At 38.7% G+C, this 22133-nt stretch overlaps 1 long non-coding RNA gene across 1 annotated transcript; it reads left to right on the forward strand.

Moving 5' to 3' along the window:
* Positions 1-13273: 13273 nt before the first annotated feature.
* On the forward strand, positions 13274-14473 carry LOC134475888 (uncharacterized). Its single transcript, XR_010047217.1, has 3 exons — positions 13274-13403; positions 13687-13851; positions 14089-14473. It is a non-coding gene; the product is annotated as an uncharacterized LOC134475888 (long non-coding RNA).
* Positions 14474-22133: the final 7660 nt, after the last annotated feature.

Raw genomic sequence — 22133 nt, forward strand, 5'->3', positions numbered from 1 at the left:
GCTGTGTTCAATGATCCAAAAACATTAATATAGTCAGCTATTTAACACACCTAAACACACTTGCTGTTATATCCGTTAGAGCTCTTTTTTTTTTCCTCCCTCTCTTTTTTACAACAAAATTTACACATTTTGGATTTTATTACTCCTTAGTTCTTATTACTTTTGGGGGGGGGGAATAAAGTCAAATATGGCAAAACAAAGCTGTAAGTCAAAACCAAGGATAGACATAGCACATGATGTAGAACAGAGTACAAGGTTATTAACAATGGTTATCAACATTGTCTCTTGTTTCCTTAAAAGGAATTGTCTATCTCATTAGATATTATAAAGTTGGACAAAACAGTGGAGAACAAGACCAATAAAACTTAGGCATTGTGGACATTACAGGACTTCCGAAGGAGACAATAGTCAAACCAGAATGGGCATCTTTGTGAATCTTATTGCCTTCAAATTAGTTGCCTATACCCTCAGACTTGCTACTATCGCACAGAATGGAACAGAGTCTAATCAGTCAAAACAAGATCTTGGGAGTATTACAGGACTTCAAAACAAGTTAATAGGAGATTGAAAAGAGTTACTATTATATATCCTAACTTTTTTAATTTTTACCTTAATTAAAATAAACATAAGAAATAGCTAAATAATTTTTTTAAAGAATAGTAGTTACCATAGTGTCTGTCTTTTTCCTTAAAATATTTGGATAAAACTTCATATACTATAGCTTCAAATATTTCCATATCAAAAAGCCCAGAATAAAGCCTTTCTAATTAATAACTGAAAATTTTATAAGGCTTCAAGGCCACATAATGGGGAATCATGATTATCACATATTTTTATATATTTGAATCATTACTTACATTAGGGAAACTATTCGGTATTCATACATGCGAGATTGATTTATTTCACTTATGAGTATGGTCTCAAGCTGCGCCCATTTATTTATAAATATCTCAATGCGATCCTTCTTTATAGCTGAATAATACTCCATTGTATAGAAATACCACAACTTTTTTATCCATTCCTCAGTTGATGGGCACTTGGGTTGTTTCCAAGATCTGGCGATTACAAATTGTGCTGCTATAAACATAGGTGCACATATATCCCTGTGGTATGATGCTTTCAGTTCTTCTGGGAATATGCCTAGAAGTGGAATAGCTGGAATAAATGGGATTTCCAATCCCAACTTTTTGAGAAACCTCCAGACAGACCTCCACAAAGGCTGTACCAGTCTACACTCCCACCAACAGTGCAGGAGAGTTCCTTTTTTCCCACAGCCTCTCCAGCATTTGTTGTTGTTGGTTTTCTTGATCCTGGCCATTCTTTCAGGAGTGAGATGGTATCTCAGTGTTGTTTTAATTTGCATTTCTCTAATGACCAATGATGATGAGCATTTTTTCATGTATTTATTTGCCATTTGCATTTCTTCATCTGAGAATTGCGTATTCATCTCAGATGCCCATTTTTGGATTGGATCTTTGAATTTTGGAGGTCTGAGTTTTTTTAATTCTTTATATGTTTTAGACAAGAGTCTCTTGTCTGAGAGAGAGTTCACTAAAATCTTTTCCCAGTTTGTGGGTTTTCTTTTCACTATGCTGGAGATTTCTTTTGACATGCAGAAACTTTTTAATAAGACAAAATCCCAGTTATTGATTCTGGGAAGTATTTCCCGTGCAGTTTGAGTCCTGTTCATGAATTCTCTACCTACTCCTATGTCTACAAGGTTTCTACCCAATTTGTCTTCCAATAGATTTAGCGTTTCTGTTTTAATATTCAGATCTTTGACCCATTTAGATTTTAATTTAGTACATGGTGATAGACATGGGTCTAGCTTTAGTTTTCCGCAAATGGAGAGCCAGTTTTTCCAACACCATTTATTAAAGAGACTGTCGTTCTTCCAGTGAACCTGCTTGGCTCCTTTATCAAAGATAAGGTGGTTGAGTGTGTTTGTAGTTGTGGTTATATCTTATAATCTATTCCATTGATCTTCGGCTCTGTTTTGATTCCAATACCATGTTGATTTTACTACTGTTGCTTTGCAGTATAATTTCAAATCAGAGATTGTGATGCCTCCTGCTTTGTCTTTGCTGCTTAGAATTGCTTTTGCGATTCTAGGTCTCTTCTGGTTCCAGATGAAATTTAGGAGTGATTTCTCTAGATCTATAAGGTATGTTGATGGTATTTCTATTGGGATTGCATTGAATCTGTATAAGAGTTCTGGGAGAATGGCCATCTTCACAATGTTTGTTCTTCCTATCCATGAGCAAGGGATGACTTTCCATTTTCTGAGATCATCTTCAATTTCCTTTTTCAGTGTATTATAGTTTTCACTGTATAAGTCTTTCACTTCTTTTGTGAGAGTAATTCCTAAATATTTCATTTTTTTGCTTGCTAATGTGAATAGTCCAGTTTCCCTTATTTCACTCTCTGTGATTTTGTTGTTTGTGTATAGGAATGCTATTGATTTCTGAGTATTGATTTTGTATCCAGCCACATTACTGAATTTATTTATTGTATCTATGAGTCTTTCGATGGAGCTTAGGGGGTCTTCTATGTAGAGTATCATGTCATCTGCAAACAATGACAACTTAACTTCTTCTTTTCCTATCTCTACCCCTTTTATTTCTCTTTCTTGCCTAATTGCTCTGGCTAGTACTTCCAGTACTATATTAAATAGGAGTGGTGATAAAGGACATCCTTGTCTTGTGCCTGATTTTAAAGTAAAGGCTTTCAATTTTTGGCCATTTAGTATGATGCTGGCTGTTGGTTTGTCATAAATGGCCTTTATTATATTGAGGTAAAGACCATCTATTCCAATTTTCTGTAGAGTTTTTATCATGAATAAATGTTGGACCTTATCGAAGGCTTTTTTGCATCTATAGAAATGATCATGTGATTCTTATTTTTGGCTTTATTGATATGGTGGATTACATTTATTGATTTGCGTATGTTGAACCATCCTTGCATTCCTGGGATGAATCCCACTTGGTCATGGTGTATAATCTTCTTGATGATTTGCTGGATCCTGTTTGCCAATATTTTATTGAGGATTTTTGCATCTGTGTTCATTAGGGAGATCGGTCTATAGTTCTCTTTTTTAGTTGGGTCTTTCTCAGGTTTTGGTACTAGAGTGATATTTGCTTCCAGGAATGATTTAGGAAGGATTGCTTCCCTTTCAATTTCATTGAATAGTTTGAGGAGTGTCGGCATTAGGTCTTCTTTGTATTTCTTGTAGAATTCTGCAGTGAATCCATCTGGGCCTGGGCTCTTCTTGGTGGGTAAGGACTTAATTACATTTTCAATTTCAGTAACCGAGATTGGGTTATTCAACAGTTTTACATCCTCTTGATCTAGCTTTGGCACTTCATATGCTTCTAAGAATCTGTCTATTTCTTCTGTGTTATCAAACTTTTGAGAGTAGAGGTTTTCGAAATAGGTGTTGATGATCTTCTGTATTTCTATTGGGTCTGTAGTGACTTCTCCTTTTTCATTTCTTATTGCATGAATTTGAGCTTTTTCTTCCCTTTTTAAAATAAGGTTGGCTAGGGGCTTATCGATTTTATTTATTCTTTCAAAGAACCGACTCTTTGATTTGTTGATCCTTTGGATTGTTTTCTTAGTCTCTATTGCATTGATTTCTGCTCTGATTTTTATAATTTCCTCTCTTCTTTTGGCTTTGGGCTTGACTTGCTCTTCTTTTTCTAGCTGTTTGAGGTGTAGCATCAAGTTATTTATTTGTATTTGTTCTGTTTTCCTGATGTGGGAACTCAGTGCAATAAATTTTCCTCTCAGGACGGCTTTCATTGCATCCCACAGATTCCGTTAAGTTGTATCTGCATTTTCATTTTCTTTTAGGTATTGTTTGATTTCTTCTTTAATTTCTTCTGTGACCCACTGATTACTCAAGAGTGTGTTATTCAGTTTCCATGTGTTTGTGGGATTTTTGCAGTATCTTTTATCGTTAATTTCTACTTTCAGAGCGCTGTGATCCGATAACATGCAAGGGATGATTTCAGCTCTTTTGCACTTGTTTAAATATGTTCTGTGAGCTAATATATGGTCTATTTTAGAAAATGATCCATGTACTGCTGAGAAGAATGTGTATTCTGATGTTGTTGGGTGGAACATTCTGTATATGTCTATCAAACCCATGTGTTCACAGGTATGATTCAGTTCTGTTATTTCTTTACTCATTTTCTGTCTGGTCGATCTGTCCCTTGGTGTCAATGGTGTATTAAGGTCTCCTGTTACAATTGTGTTACTGATAATTTGAGTTTTCATTTCTGTTAATAATTGTTTTATATAACTGGGCGCTCTGGAGTTTGGTGCGTATATATTTAAGATAGTTATCTCTTCCTCTTGGAGTTTTCCCCTTACGAGTATGTAGTGACCTTCTTTATCCTTTATGGTCATTGTTGGTTTAAAGTTCACGTTGTCTGCAAACAGAATGGCTACTCCTGCCTTTTTTTGGATTCCTGCTGCATGAAGAATTGTTTTCCATCCTTTGACTTTCAGTCTGTGAGTATCCTTCTGGGTTAGATGGGTTTCCTGTAAACAGCATATGGTTGGATTTTGTTTCTTGATCCATTCTGCTAGTCTGTTTCTTTTGATTGGTGCATTGAGACCATTTACATTAATAGTTATTACTGTTAAATGTTGGTTAATTGTAGGAATCTTATCTCTCTGCTGTTGCATCTTTATCTTTCTGTTCTGTTTAATTATTTGCTTTGCTTAGTGGTTTTTTCCTTTGTGTATCTAAACTGTCTTTCAATATTTTTTGCAGGGTTGGTTTGGTGTTCATGAAGTTCTTCAGCTGTTCTTTGTCATGGAAGTATTGTATTTCACCATCTATTTTAAATGATAGTTTTGCAGGATATATCAGTCTAGATTGGAAATCATTTTGCTTTAGGATCTGGAATACTTCACTCCATGCTCTTCTTGACTTTATTGTTTGTGATGAGAAGTCTGCTGTGATTCTGATAGGTTTTCCTTTATAAGTGATCTGTCTTTTCTCTCTGACAGCTTTTAATAATCTATTCTTGTGTTGGATTTCTGGGATGGTGATTATTATATGTCTGGGTGTAGTTTTATTTTGGTTATGACTATTTGGAGTTCTATATGCTTCACTGATCCTGATGTCAGTTTCTGATCTCATGCTTGGGAAGTTTTCAGCTATTGCTTCTCTAAATATCCTCTTGATATCCTTTATGTTGTCTCCTTCTTTTTCATTAATCCCTATCATTCTTATGTTATTCTTCTTTGCATCATCTTGCAGTTGTTGAATTGTTGTTTCCTGATTCCTTGTTATTTTTAAAAGATCTTTCCTTTCCTGTTCACTAGCTGCAATCCTGTCTTCAAGGTCTGAAATTCTATCTTCACTTTCATTAAGGTGGTTTTTACAACTTTCAGTGGAGTTTTTTATTTCCTGTATATCTCTGTGCATCTGCATTATGTATTCTGTTTGTTTCTTATATTGCTCGTCTAGGGATTCTATCTTTTTGTTTAGTTCCTCCAATTTTTTATCTGTGTTTTCTTTAGATATATTTAGAATCTCTTTCATTTCTTTTATCATTTCTTCTTTTATCTGGGATATTATTTCGAGTTTGAATTTCTTTAAAGCTTCCTGGATGCTTGTCAACTTCAGTAGCTATTGTGTCTGATATATGAGGAGGATGGGATATATTTTCTTCTAAATACATTCCTCCTAGGGTTTCCTGAGATGGGCTGGAGGTTTGAGGTTGTAATTTGGTCTTTCGTTTTGTCATTTTCCTATATTTCTGTGTTTCAAGTGTTATTTGAAAGCCTCCTCAGGATCTGTTGAAAATCCCCTTCTATGTTTGCAGCTACTGAGACTCTGGCACCACTCTACCCCAGGCCATTGGGCCTGCAAAACCAATGGCCCTCCTCTGCTTGTTCAGAACTCCGCGGTTCCAGACAAGCTGGACCTCAGGGACACTGTGCACCCACCTGCCCCTTGGTAGATCCACAGCTCTTGGATCGCAGCCGGGTTAGGGTACTCACCACAGGCCACAGTGCCTCAGGAGCCTGTGATCCCTCCCTGCTTGCAGAGATATCCACAGTCCTCCAGACAAAGGAAGGGCCTCCTGCGGGCACTCCGGATCCACCCAGCTCCTCCTCTGCATGCAGATGGCTAGGCGCGGCTGGGCACAGGCCGAGGTGCCTCAGGAACCTGGGATCCCTCCCTGCTTGCAGAAATATTCACTCCTCCAGACAAAGGAAGGGGCTTCTGCAGGCACTCCGGGTCCGCCCAACTCCTCCTCTGCACGCCGATGGCTATGCGAGGCTGGGCACAGGCCGAGGTGCCTCAGGAACCTGGGATCCCTCCTCCTCCAGACAAAGGAAGGGGCTTCTGCAGGCGCTCCGGATCCGCGCAGCTCCTCCTCTGCACACGGATGGCTAGGCGCGACTTGGCACAGGCCGAGGTGCCTCAGGAACCTGGGATCCCTCCTCCTCCAGACAAAGGAAGGGGCTTCTGCAGGCGCTCCAGATCCGCGCAGCTCCTCCTCTGCACACCGATGGCTAGGCGCAGCTGGGCACAGGCCGAAGTGCCTCAGGAACCTGGGATCCCTCCTCCTCCAGACAAAGAAGGGGCTTCTGCCGAATTAAACACTCTTAAGTAATCAGTGGGTCACAGGGAAATTGAAGAAGAAATTAAACAATACCTACAAGCAAATGAAAACACAAATACAACCTATCGGAATCAGTGGGATGCAATGAAAGCTATCCTCAGAGGCAAATTTATTGCACTAAGTTACCATATCAGGAAAACAGAACAAATACAAATAAATAACCTGATGTTACACCTCAAACATCTGGAAAAAGAAGAGCAAGTCAAGCCCAAAGCCAAATTATAAAAATCAGAGCAGAAATCAGTACAATAGAGATGAAGAAAACAATCCAAAGAAACAATGAATCAAAGAGTTGGTTCTTTGAAAGGATAAATAAAATTGATAAGCCTGTAGCCAACCTTATTTTAAAAAGGGAAGAAAAAGCTTAAATTCATGCAATAAGGAATGAAAAAGGCAAAATCACTACTATGTAGAAATACAGAAGATCATCAATACCTATTTTGAAAATCTCTACTCTCATAGGGTGATAACATAGAAGAAATAGAAAGATTCCTAGAAAGATATAAAGTACCAAAGGTAGGTCAAGAGGATGTAAAACTGCTGAATAACACAATTTCAATTAAGGAAATTGAAAATGTAATTAAGTCCTTACCTACAAAGAAGAGCCCAGGCCAAGACAGATTCACTGCGGAATTATACAAAAAATACAAAGAAGACTAATGCCAACACTCCTCAAACTCTTCAATGAAATTGAAAGGGAAGCAATCCTTCCTAAGTCATTCCTGGAAACAAATATTACTCTAGTACCAAAATCTGAGAAAGACCCAACTAAAAAAGAGAACTACAGGCCAATCTCCCTAATAAATACAGATGCAAAAATCCTCAATAAAATATTGGCAAATAGGATGCAGCAAATCATCAACAAGGTTATACACCATGACCAAGTGGGATTCATCGCAGGCATGCAGGGATGGTTCAACATACATAAATCAATAAATATAATATACCATATCAATAAAGCCAAAAATAAGAATCACATGATCATCTCTATAGATGCAGAAAAAGCTTCTGATAAGGTCCGACATTCACTTATGATAAGAACCTTACAGAAAATTGGAATAGATGGTCTTTACCTCAATATAATAAAGGCCATCTATGACAAACCAAGAGCCAGTATCATAAAAATAGCCAAAAATTTAAAGCCTTTGCTTTAAAATCAGGCACAAGAGAAGGATGTCACTTATCACCACTCCTATTTAATATAGTACTGGAAATACTAGCCAGAGAAATTGGACAAGAGAAAGAAATAAAAGGGGTAAAGATAGAAAAAGAAGAAGTTAAATTATCATTGTTTGCAGATGACATGATACTCTACACAGAAGACCCCCAAACTCCATTGAAAGACTCTTAGATATAATAAATAAATTCAGTAATGTAGCTGGATAAAAAATCAATAGCATTCCTATACACTAACAACAAAATCACTGACAGAGAAGCCACACCCTTCACACTACCAACCAAAAAAATGAAATATTTAGGAATTACTCTCATGAAAGAAGTGAAACCTATACAGGGAAAATTTTAACACACTGAAAAAAATTTGAAGGGGATCTCAGAAAGTGGAAAGGTATCCCTTGCTCACGGATAGGAAGAATAAATACTGTGAAAATGACATTCTCCCAAAACTGTTATACAGATTCAATGCAATCCCAATAAAAATACCATCAACATACCTCATAGATCTAGAGAAATTACTCCTAAAATTCATCTGGAGCGAGAAGCAACCCAGAATAGCAAAGACAGTTCTAAGCAGCAAAGGCAAGGCAGGAGGCACGACAATCCCTGACTTGAAGTTATACTACAAAGCAACTGTAGTAAAATCAACATGGTACTGGAATCAAAACATAGCCGAAGAACAATGGAATAGATTACAAGATATAACCACAACTACAAACACACTCAACCACCTTATCTTTCATAAAGGGGCCAAACATGTTCACTGGAAGAACGACAGTCTCTTTAATAAATGGTGTTGGAAAAACTGGCTCTCCATATGCCGAAAACTAAAACTAGATCCATGTCTATCACCATGTACTAAATTAAAATCTAAATGGATCAAAGATCTGAATATTAAAACAGAAACACTGAATCTATTGGAAGACAAATTGCATGAAAACCTTGAAGACATAGGGGTAGGTAGAAAATTCATGAACAGGAACCAAACAGCATGGGAAATACTTCCCAGAATCAATAACTGGGATTTTGTCTTATTAAAAAGTTTCTGCATGTCAAATGAAATCTCCAGCATAGTGAAAATAAAACCCACAAACTGGGAAAAAATCTCAGTCAACTGTCCCTCAGACAAACGACTTCTGTCTAAAACACAAAGAATTTTTAAAAATCTGACCCCCAAAATTCAAAGATCCAATCCAAAAATGAGCATCTGAGATGAATACACAATTCTCAGATGAAGAAATACAAATGGCAAATAAATACATGAAAAAATGTTCATCATCATTACTCATTAGACAAATGCAAATTAAAACAACACTGAGATTCCATCTCACTCCTGAAAGAATGACCAGGATCAATAAAACTACCAACAACAAATGCTGGAGAGACTGTGGGGAAAAAGGAACTCTCATGCACTGTTGGTGGGAGTGTAAACTGGTGCATCCATTGTGGAGGTCAGTCTGGAGATTTCTCAAAAAGCTGGGATTGGAAGTCCCATTTGTTCCAGCTATTCCACTTCTGGGCATATTCCCAGAAAACTGAAAACATCATACCACAGTGATATATGTACACCCATATTTATAGCAGCACAATTTGTTTCCAGATCTTGGAAACAACCTAAGTGTTCATCAACTGAGGAATGGATAAAAAAAGTTAGGGTATTTTTATGCAATGGAGTGCTACTCAGCTATAAAGAATGATCACATTGAGATATTTATAAATAAATGGGTGCAGCTTGAGACCATACTCATAAGTGAAATAAATCAAACTCACATATATAAATACCAAATAGTCTCCCTAGAGTAAGAAATGGTAAGAATACATAAAAGTATGTGATAATAATGATTCCCCGTTATATTGCTTTGAAGCCTTATAATGTTTTCATTCATTAATTGGAACAGTTTTATTCTTGGTTGTTTGATTTTGTTGTCTGTGAGGGTATGAACAGCTATTTTGAAAAAAACAAGACATCAAAATAGCTAGTGCTGATTTAATATCATCTTGGTTTGACGTCCCATCAAGCTGTTGTTCTTCTGTCTCCATTGGTTTTATCATGTTGTATTTTATTGGATTTTATTATATGTGATAGTATAAACAAAATTTTTATAGACAAGGAGATAATATTGAAACCATTGTTCGTTCTCTGTTAGTTGGTTCTAAATACCCTGTAATACTTCCATTCTCTTGAATGATTTCACACTGTCTTGATATGTTTGATGCTATAGTATACAAAGTCATACTCAAATATTTCAAGGAAAGAGACACTATGGTAACTACTGTTATGTCAGGTTATCTTGTGGTAAAACATGTGTTGCTTAAATTGTTCTGTTGTTATTATGTCCTCCTTTACCTCAATCTCCCTTTTTTAATTTTTTTATTTTTTTAATTAAGGGAAAAAATAATATTATAGTAATCATTTTGATTTCCTATGAACTTAATTTGAAGCCCTGTATTGCTCTCACCATCTTGTTTTGACTGATTTTACTCTATTCTGTTTTATTTGATAGTATCAAGTTTGAGGGCAGAGGCAACTACTTTGAAGACAATAAAATTCAGTGTGATGCCCATTCTGGTTTGACTATTTTCTTCTTTTGAAGTCCAGTTATGTCTCCAATGTTTCGGTTTTATTGGTTTTTGTTCTGTACTGTTTTGTGCAATTTTATTATATCTGATGATATATGCAATTCTTTTTAAGGTAGCAAGAGGCATTATGGTAACCACTGTTGATCATCTTGTATTCTGCTTTTACATCATGTACTATGTCCATCCTTGTTTTGACTGACTCTGTTTTGTTTTGTCAAATTTCGTTTTATTCCCTTCAAAAATTAATAAGAACTATGGGAGTAATAGAACCCAAAATGTGTAATTGTTATCATAAAAAAGAGAGGAAAACAAAGTGCTCTAAAAGATATACCTGCACGTATATTTAAGTGTGTAAGATAGATAACCGTATTACTAAGTTTTTGTTGGATCACTGAACACAACTGTTTGCAGTCTCACTGTTTGAATGTCCACTTTGCTAGGATTTTTTTTTATACTGGGAATTGAATTTAGGTTCTTCACACTGAGCTACAGCCCCAACTCGTTTTGCTTTCTTTATATTGAGACACAGTATGGCTAACTTGCTAAATTGCCCAGGCTAGGCTTCAACTTGCCATCCTCTTCACCTCACTTACCCTGCTAAAGTGCTGGGATTAGAAATATATGCCACCAGGGCTGGGGATTTAGCTCAGCAGCATAAGCACCTGTCTTGTAAGCAGGCAGTCGTGAGTTCGATCCCTGGTACCAATAAAAACGAAAAAGACAAAAAAAAAAAAAAAAAAGAAAGAAAGAAAGAAATATATGCCACCATGCAGAGCCTCGCTAGGATTTTTAACACAGTCATACTACTCTTGTAATTCCCTGAAATGTTTTTATGTCTTTTTGAGACAGGGTCTCACTATGCAGTTTAGGCTGGCCTTGAACTCACTTGGTAGCCCAGGCTGACCTTGAACTCACCTTGATCTTTCTGCCTCAGCCTCCCAAATGCTGGCATGACAGGTATGAACCACCAAGCCCAGCTTCCTTAAATGTTTCTATACCTGATACTAAAACATCAAAGGAGTAAAAGATCTTGCGTGCACACACACACATACACACAGGCACCCAGGCATATATGCATGCACACTCATATCATAATCACATACATAGAACTGCAAGTATCCTCTTTTTCCCAATAAGAAACTACTGCATTATTTTGATGTAACAAATAGACTTGAGATGAGAGATTTTCATGGCAATTCTAGAGTGGATTTTGTTAGTATCAGTAATAGCACCACAAATTTCAATTTTTAGTTGTTGTCTTAGATGGGAAATTTATACAGCCCAGATCCTTGTGTTTTATGTACTCGCCTATTTGTCCTTCTTACCACCGAGGTTTATATCTCTGTCTTGTGTCCTCCATGGAGGGATTGTGCCCTTTTTGTTTTTTTTTGTTTGTTTGTTTTGTTTTGTTTTGTTTTGTTTTTTGCCATTTATTCCTACTCTGCTTAGATCTCGAGACCCTTGTCACAGACATCTGCAGTTTCTCAGACACTTTCTTAGCTTACAGCTCTCTCACAGAGAATACACAGAGGAGTCTAACTGAATTCTGACTCTCTTTGCACCGAGTCTGGGGACTACAATCCAACTACTAAACCTGAAATAACAACTTCATCCTTTGAGAGGTACTGGGGATTGAAACCAGTGCATTCTCACTGAGGTACAACTCTGATTTTTTTTTTTTTATACCTGGTATCGAACACAGAACCTCGCGCGTACTAAACCCCAGATCTTTGGGGTGTTTAGTGGGGTTTTTTGTGGAAAATGAATATTTTTATTAAAAATATACATGTTGCAAGAGGAACATATTATGACATGGATACCATCTAACATCCATAATACTTATCAATAAAACAAAGAAAGCTGCATTTATTACATTATTGTTCAATAGCAGCGAACTGTCCTGAAATCATAAACCTTTGCACAGTTTTCAAAATATCCATGTAACACACATATAAATGTACGTATATTTTTCAAAACATTGCACAATTTGGGAATCACATCTAAGTTAAAAGTGTGTTTAAATTTAGAAAGACTGGATACTAATTAATAAAAACGTGTTTTTCTAACATTTATGCCAATATAAATACCTTTCTAGACATCACACTTACATCCAGCATAATATTCATAAATATCGACCACAACTAAACTGTAGGCAATTTGCTAACAAATAAATTTTATTTCATTCTAATTACAAATTCTATTTTATTACTTAATCCCAGATCTTTGTACTTTTTATTTTGTGACAGTCTCGTTAAGTTGCCAAGGAAAATTTGAACTTACAGTCCTCCCGCCTCAGCCTATCAGAATGCTGATATTAGAAGTGTGCCACTATGCTCACCTATAACTTCATTTTTTTCTTTTAAAAATATTTTTTTTTAATTTTTTTTGTCTTTTTCATTTTTATCGGTACCAGGGATCGAACTCACGACTGCCTGCTTGCAAGGCAGGCGCTTATGCCGCTGAGCTAAATCCCCAGCCCCTTAAAAATATTTTTTTATCGGTACCGGGGATCGAACTCGAATTCACGACCGCCTGCTTGCAAGGCAGGTGCTTATGCCGCTGAGCTAAATTCCCAGCCCCCAAAAGTGTTTATTTTTATACTTGAGCTTGAATCCCAGCCCTCCTCCCCTCACCCCAAGGCCACATCCCCTGGTCTTTATAAACTTTTTCTTGTTTTATTTTGAGAGTCTCAGTAAGTTGCTAGACTACCCGGGCTGTGCTTGAACTATTTAGGGGAGGCGTTGAAACAAGGTCTTATACTGGCTTACTGCATGGTGGCCTTCAGCTCCCGCCCTCCGACAGCAGGGGCCTGGGATTGGATGAGAAGGGCAAGAGTGGGCAGAGCCAGGGAGCCAATGCGGGGGTGGCAAGTGGGCAGGGCCCAGCCATAAGCTTCCCATATAAGCGGAACCTTGTGCTCCTGCTGTAACCTCCAGCTCCACTTTCTTATCATAGAGGTTCCGTGTCCACAATGAGGCTTCTGCCACCTGCATCGTCTGGGTAAGTTCCGAACTGTCTTGTAACGGTGGCAGGGACAGGAAACATGGTTCGAGGTGATGGAAAACCTCACCAAGCTGCCCAAGTGGTTCTATTCATTACCTGTAGAGCAGCTAGTAGAGGTGCTGGCAATGGCGCTGCCTCATATTCCTAGCAAACCTACATTCCTCACTGCCTGGGCGCCTCCCGGAACAAACACCCCATGAACCTCCTTACTTCATCCCCACCTTCTCTTCCAAGGCCTCAGAGAGCTCCTGCTCTCCCCTCTTGCCGGCTCTCTGTTTAGGCCCTGATAGAACATCCCACAGCTCAAATCTGTGACATTCGCCTGCTTCACGTGAATCGGTGGCATCCTGAAAACGAGACTGAGATTGTGACGTTTGGATTACTTAATAAGAGGATCTATCCAAGATGAGCAGAAAACTGGCTGACCTTTCCAGGCAGTTTCGAGGTACTAGCCTGGACAAGGGAAGGGTACCAGGAACTTAAGCTGGCTTCTTGGGATGGGTCTCGGTGTTTGCTGACTGTCTAGCCAGCAGGAAAAGGGGTCTCAACTTTGCAATCAACCTAAAAGGTTGACTTTGCCCTGCATTCTGGTATCCTGGACCCCAACAGGCAGCTGGATGCCCATACCATCCTGGAGATGGTTTAGAGACCCAGGTATGACCACACACTGCTCTTCTTCCAGGTTCTGAGATTATCTCTGCCCAGGAGGCTGTCCAAAACAGTAGGACCCAGTCGGCTGCAAATGCCCAGGTGGTTAAAGTTGAGTCATGGGATGCAAGTACCCAGGTGCCTGAAATTGAGTTACAGGACACGAGCATCCAGGTGCCTGACGTTATGATCAATGATGCTACTACCCAGGTGCCTGAGGTTGAGAGCCATGGAAATCAGACTGCCTAATCCCATTCATAATGTTATGAAGGTATTTCTTATCCAGGCAAAGGATCGAGTGGGAATATCTGAAAATTCCTCTTTCTGGTCTCCTACCCAGAAAATGAGGGGAAAATGTATGGGTTGTCTTTTTCACTACTGTCATGTAAAGTTTGCAAATAAAGATTTACAAAGCTGTAATAAAGAGTTGCGTGTTGGATCTGTTCATTGGAAGACAGGGAGAAAGGGAATGACCCTTTCCTTCAGCAGCCAAGGGCTGCTCGCCACTGCCCTCTCCAGAAACAGGTAGAGACCTTCCTGAATTGCTGCTGCTTGGCCACAGTATCCCCCAACTCCCAGTCAGGTAGCCCTGTGCTCCTTTATCAAGTGTATCTGTACCTGCCGTCAAAAGGACTTGCTGACCCCTGTGTCAGGTCTTTTGGGGAACCACAGTGTGACTCTAGACAAGGTGACTTGGGACATGAAAACATGGCTGTAACCATATAGTGGTATAAGCCTCACTGAATTTGAAAGGCCACCACCTACTCCTAAACTGGGACAGCTGAGGACAGGGAAACAACTGAACTTCGGTGGTCCTCAAGCCTTGCCCAGGTCACCTGCTGCAAGAAAGACACAGGCAGTCCAGGGTGTCTTGGTTCCTGCAGCAGCAGGAGTCACCTCAGTGCCCATGGTACAGAAATGCCAGTCCCTGATCCTATGCACATATCCAGAAATTTGCACACTGACAGCTGGGTGCCAGGATTAAACAACAGCACAGTCATCTTTATCACATAAAATTTTATCCCAAAAATTCCAGGTGGAGGGAGTCACTGAGGAAGGGACAGAAAGGGACAGAAAGCCAGAAGTTGGGGAGGCACAGCCCAGATATTCTGGATTAAGAGCCCAGTGCCAAAACTGGACTTGGCAGCCCAGTTGCAATTCATTCCTTGTACCGTAAAGAAAGCAGAAAGACACCATATGAAGATGGAGCAATGTGTGTTGTGGAGAAACTGCTTATGGTCTGTACTTCTATCCACAAATGAACAGTCCCAGAAAGGAATAAGAGACTGAACAGAGGAAAATTCTACTTGCTAGGTTGCACATGTAGCTCAGGAGTAGGGGTCACTCAGCAGGCAATCCCTAGTACTGGATGTAAACAAAACATAAACCTACTTAAATATGTTTGCTTTAGTAACTGACCTTCATAGCTAAAATATAAACGTATTTGAAAATTATGGAAAACATTTTATGGTGACAGTGTGTGCTTATGTTTACTATATTTGACCTCTGTGAATGTTACAGAAATAGCGCGACTACAGCATGTGAGAGGCTGCCCCCCCTTTCTACTCATTCCCTCATCACATATCCACGTAGACATACAAGTTCAATGAATTCCCAGTGTGAGTTTAACAGGAAGCCCCTCCTGAAAGTTGTTCCTAGCAGAAATATTTTCCACCACCCTCGCTCTTACATTAACATTCCCTGAGTTCTCAGCACTCAAAATTTTATGAGAAATCTTCCTTTATTTTGTTTTTATAACAAAATATTTTTACGAAAAATAACTACATTCTCCCCCCGCCAAAAAAAAGTGAGAAGAAAGATATTGTTTTACATATTTGTACTCACTTTAGTGTCTGGCTGGATCCTCATATCTGTTGCTGAATTTAATCCATTATGTTATTTTGGTTGACAAAAAGATGATCTAGCTTCAAACAGATGTAAATAATTTACAAAAGGAATATTTTCAGATAATTACATTATTCTTTGCCCAAAGCCCAGTAAGTGGTAGCTTCTTACAGTTTAATACACTATGGGATCAGAAACTGTCAATTAACTTTTTTGTTTTTGTTTTTGTTTTTGTTTTTTTCTTTATCAGTACCAGGGATCAAACTCATCACCACACCCTTGCAAGGTAGGCGCTTATGCCGCTGAGATAAATCCCCAGCCCCAATAAACTTTTAAACTTCGTTAAAATTCATCAGTCTTATACTTTCATCTTAGGCATGATTTGGGGTTTTTTAAAGTTAAGTTTATTGGTACAATTTAGATATACATAATGGTCATATTGATCTTAGAGAACTTGTACCTGTATAGGATACCTTGATTCCTCTTTTATTTCCAATTCCCTCTCCCTCCCTCCCTTCAACCTCTCTCCCCCTGCTTATTTACAAAGCCATTTTATCCTTCTTTTATCATTTTTTTCTTTTCCCTTCCTTCCTTCCCTCCAACCCATGTCCGTAGCTCCTCTTTCCTTTTGAACAATTTCTTCCTATTTCCTAATATCTATTGTACATTTTTGTCCTTATTTACTCTTTCAATTTCTCACACCAAAGAGACAATGTGATATTTACATATGTGAGTTTGACTTGTTTCACTTAAGAGTATGGTCTCGGGCCACAGGTCTGCAGAGGAGGAGCTGGGCAGATCTGGGGTGCCCTCACTGGCCTCTCTGCGTGTCTGGAGGACTCTGGATTTCTGCGCCCAGAATGCTGGAGTTCCCTCAGGCTTCCAGGTGCAGTGAAGGAGAGAGGTGGGTTTGAGGCTTCCACATCAGCCTCCCCATTCCCGGCTTCATTTGGAGACCTGCTGAGCGCCCGATAGGTGGGCTGGCCCACACTACCAGCCTAGCCCAGCCTGTTTAGCTGCCGCGCCTGGCCACAGGTCTGCAGAGGAGGAGCTGGGCAGATCTGGGGTGCCCTCACTGGCCTCTCTGCGTGTCTGGAGGACTCTGGATTTCTGCGCCCAGAATGCTGGAGTTCCCTCAGGCTTCCAGGTGCAGTGAAGGAGAGAGGTGGGTTTGAGGCTTCCACATCAGCCTCCCCATTCCCGGCTTCATTTGGAGACCTGCTGAGCGCCCGATAGGTGGGCTGGCCCACACTACCAGCCTAGCCCAGCCTGTTTAGCTGCCGCGCCTGGCCATAGGTCTGCAGAGGAGGAGCTGGGCAGATCTGGGGTGCCCTCACTGGCCTCTCTGCGTGTCTGGAGGACTGTGGATATCTCTGCAACCAGGGAGGGTCCACAGGTTCCTGAAGCACTGCGGCCTGTGGTGAGTACCCTAACCCGGCTGCGATTGAAGAACTGTGGAGCTTCCAAGGGGCAGGTGGGCGCACAGTGTCCCTGAGGCCCAGCTTGTCTGGAACTGCGGAGTTCTGAGCAGGCAGAGGAGGGCCACTGGTTCTGTAGGCCTAATGGCTTGGAGGAGCGCGGCGCCAGAGTCCCAGTAGCTCCAAACATAGAAGGGGATTTTCAACAGATCCTGAGGAAGCTTTCAAATAACACTTGAAACACAGAAATATAGGAAAATGACAAAACGAAAGACCAAATTACAACCTCAAACCTCCAGCCCATCTCAAGAAACCCTAGGAGCAATGCATATAGAAGAAAATATATCCCATCCACCTCATATATCGGACACAATAGCCACTGAAATTGACAAGCAACTCCAGGAAGCTTTAAAGAAATTCAAACTCGAAATAATCTCCCAGATAAAAGAAGAAATGATAAGAGAAATGAAAGAGATTCTAAATATATCTAAAGAAAACACAGATAAAAAATTGGAGGAACTAAACAAAAAGATAGAATCCCTAGACGAGCAATATAAGAAACAAACAGAATACATAATGCAGATGCACAGAGATATACAGGAAATAAAAAACTCCACTGAAAGTTGTAAAAACCGCCTTAATGAAAGTGAAGATAGAATTTCAGACCTTGAAGACAGGATTGCAGCTAGTGAACAGGAAAGGAAAGATCTTTTGAAAACAACAAGGAACCAGGAAACAACAATTCAACAACTGCAAGACGATGCAAAGAAGAATAACATAAGAATGATAGGGATTAATGAAAGAGAGGGAGACAACATGAAGGATGTCAGGAGGATATTTAGAGAAGTAATAGCTGAAAATTTCCCAAGCATGAGATCAGAAACTGACATCAGGATCAGTGAAGCATATAGAACTCCAAACAGTCATAACCAAAATAAAACTACACCCAGACATATAATAGTCACCATCCCAGAAATCCAACACAAGAATAGATTATTAAAAGCTGTCAGAGAGAAAAGACAAATCACTTATAAAGGAAAACCTATCAGAATCACAGCAGACTTCTCAGCACAAACGATAAAGTCAAGAAGAGCATGGAGTGAAATATTCCACATCCTAAAGCAAAATGATTTCCAACCAAGACTGATATATCCTGCAAAACTATCATTTAAAATAGATGGTGAAATACAATACTTCCATGACAAAGAACAGCTGAAGAACTTCATGAACACCAAACCAACCCTGCAAAAAATATTGAAAGACAGTTTAGATACACAAAGGAAAAAACCACTAAGCAAAGCAAATAATTAAACAGAACCGAAAGATAAAGATGCAACAGGAGAGAGATAACATTCCTACAATTAACCAGCATTTAACAGTAATAACCATTAATGTAAATGGTCTCAATGCACCAATCAAAAGAAACAGACTAGCAGAATGGATCAAGAAACAAAATCCAACCATATGCTGTTTACAGGAAACCCATCTAACCCAGAAAGATACTCACAGACTGAAAGTCAAAGGATGGAAAACAATTCTTCATGCAGCAGGAATCCAAAAAAAGGCAGGAGTAGCCATTCTGTTTGCAGACAACGTGAACTTTAAACCAACAATGACCATAAAGGACAAAGAAGGTCACTACATACTCGTAAGGGGAAAACTCCAAGAGGAAGAGATAACTATCTTAAATATATACGCACCAAACTCCAGAGCACCCAGTTATATAAAACAATTATTAACAGAAATGAAAACTCAAATTATCAGTAACACAATTGTAACAGGAGACCTTAATACACCACTGACACCAAGGGACAGATCAACCAGATAGAAAATGAGCAAAGAAATAACAGAACTGAATCACACCTGTGAACAAATGGGTTTGATAGACATATACAGAATGTTCCACCCAACAACATCAGAATACACATTCTTCTCAGCAGTACATGGATCATTTTCTAAAATAGACCATATATTAGCTCACAGAACATATTTAAGCAAATGCAAAAGAGTTGAAATCATCCCTTGCATATTATCGGAGCATAGCGCTCTGAAATTAGAAATTAATGACAAAGGATACTGCAAAAATTCCGCAAACACATGGAAACTAAATAACACACTCTTGAGTAATCAGTGGGTCACAGAAGAAATTAAAGAAGAAATTAAACAATACCTAAAAGAAAATGAAAATGCAGATACAACTTACCGGAATCTGTGGGATGCAATGAAAGCTGTTCTGAGAGGAAAATTTATTGCACTGAGTTCCCACATCAGGAAAACAGAATGAATACAAATAAATAACTTGATGCTACACCTCAAACAGCTAGAAAAAGAAGAGCAAGTCAAGCCCAAAGCCAAAAGAAGAGAGGAAATTATAAAAATCAGAGCAGAAATCAATGCAATAGAGACTAAGAAAACAATCCAAAGAATCAATGAATCAAAGAGTCGGTTCTTTGAAAGAATAAATAAAATTGATAAGCCCCTAGCCAACCTTATTTTAAAAGGGAAAGAAAAAGCTCAAATTCATGCAATAAGAAATGAAAAAGGAGAAATCACTACAGACCCAATAGAAATACAGAGGATCATCAACACCTATTTCGAAAACCTCTACTCTCAAAAGTTTGATAACACAGAAGAAATAGACAGATTCTTAGAAGCATATGAAGTACCAAAGCTAGATCAAGAGGATATAAAACTGTTGAATAACCCAATCTCTGCTAATGAAATTGAGAATGTAATTGGGTCCTTGCCCACCAAGAGGAGCCCAGGCCCAGATGGATTCACTGCAGAATTCTACAAGAAATATAAAGAAGACCTAATGCCGACACTCCTCAAACTATTCAATGAAATTGAAAGGGAAGCAATCCTTCCTAAGTCATTCCTGGAAGCAAATATTACTCTAGTACCAAAACCTGAGAAAGACCCAACTATAAAAGAAAACTATAGACCGATCTCCCTAATGAACACAGATGCAAAAATCCTCAATAAAATATTGGCAAATAGGATCCAGCAAATCATCAAGAAGATTATACACCATGACCAGGTGGGATTCATCCCAGGAATGCAAGGATGGTTCAACATACGCAAATCAATAAATGTAATCCACCATATCAATAAAGCCAAAAATAAGAATCACATGATCATCTCTATAGATGCAGAAAAAGCCTTTGATAAGGTCCAACACTTATTCATGATAAGAACTTTACAGAAAATTGGAATAAATGGTCTTTACCTCAATATAATAAAGGCCATTTATGACAAACCAACAGCCAGCATCATACTAAATGGCCAAAAATTGAAAGCCTTTACTTTAAAATCAGGTACAAGAAAAGGATGTCCTTTATCACCACTCCTATTTAATATAGTACTGGAAGTACTAGCCAGAGCAATTAGGCAAGAAAGAGAAATAAAAGGGGTAAAGATAGGAAAAGAAGAAGTTAAATTATCATTGTTTGCAGATGACATGATACTCTACATAGAAGACCCCCTAAACTCCATTGAAATACTCTTAGATACAATAAATAAATTCAGTAATGTGGCTGGATACAAAATCAATACTCAGAAATCAATAGCATTCCTATACACGAACAACAAAATTACAGAGAGGGAAATAAGAGAAACTGGACTATTCACATTAGCAAGCAAAAAAATGAAATATTTAGGAATTACTCTTACGAAAGAAGTGAAAGACTTATACAGTGAAAATTATAATACACTGAAAAAGGAAATTGAAGATGATCTCAGAAAATGGAAAGACATCCCTTGCTCATGGATAGGAAGAACAAACATTGTGAAAATGGCCATTCTCCCAAAACTGTTATACAGATTCAATGCAATCCCAATAGAAATACCATCAACATACCTTATAGATCTAGAGAAATCACTCCTAAATTTCATCTGGAACCAGAAGAGACCTAGAATCGCAAAGGCAATTCTAAGCAGCAAAGACAAAGCAGGAGGCATCACAATCCCTGATTTGAAGTTATACTACAAAGCAACAGTAGTAAAATCAACATGGTATTGGAATCAAAACAGAGCTGAAGATCAGTGGAATAGATTGGAAGATACAACCACAACTACGAACACACTCAACCACCTTATTTTTGATAAAGGAGCCAAGCAGGTTCACTGGAAGAACGACAGTCTCTTTAATAAATGGTGCTGGAAAAACTGGCTCTCCATTTGCCGAAAACTAAAGCTAGACCCATGTCTATCACCATGTACTAAATTAAAATCTAAATGGGTCAAAGATCTGAATATTAAAACAGAAACACTAAATCTATTGGAAGACAAAATAGGTAGAAACCTTGGAGACATAGGAGTAGGTAAAGAATTCATGAACAGGACTCAAACCGCACGGGAAATACTTCCCAGAATCAATAACTGGGACCACTTCTTATTAAAAAGTTTCTGCATGTCAAAAGAAATCTCCAGCATAGTGAAAAGAAAACCCACAAACTGGGAAAAGATTTTAGTGAACTCTCTCTCAGACAAGGGCCTCTTGTCTAAAACATACAAAGAATTAAAGAAACTCAGACCTCCGAAATTCAAAGATCCAATCCAAAAATGGGCATCTGAGATGAATATGCAATTCTCAGATGAAGAAATGCAAATGGCAAATAAATACATGAAAAAATGCTCATCATCATTGGTCATTAGAGAAATGCAAATTAAAACCACACTGAGATACCATCTCACTCCTGAAAGAATGGCCAGGATCAAGAAAACCGACAACAAATGCTGGAGAGGCTGTGGGGAAAAAGGAACTCTCCTGCACTGCTGGTGGGAGTGTAGACTGGTACAGCCTTTGTCGAGATCT

This window comes from Cavia porcellus, unplaced genomic scaffold (assembly GCF_034190915.1).
Source record: "Cavia porcellus strain 051 isolate PalLab524CR breed Dunkin Hartley unplaced genomic scaffold, mCavPor4.1 scaffold_5, whole genome shotgun sequence".
In the NCBI taxonomy this organism is placed as follows: Eukaryota; Metazoa; Chordata; class Mammalia; order Rodentia; family Caviidae; genus Cavia; species Cavia porcellus.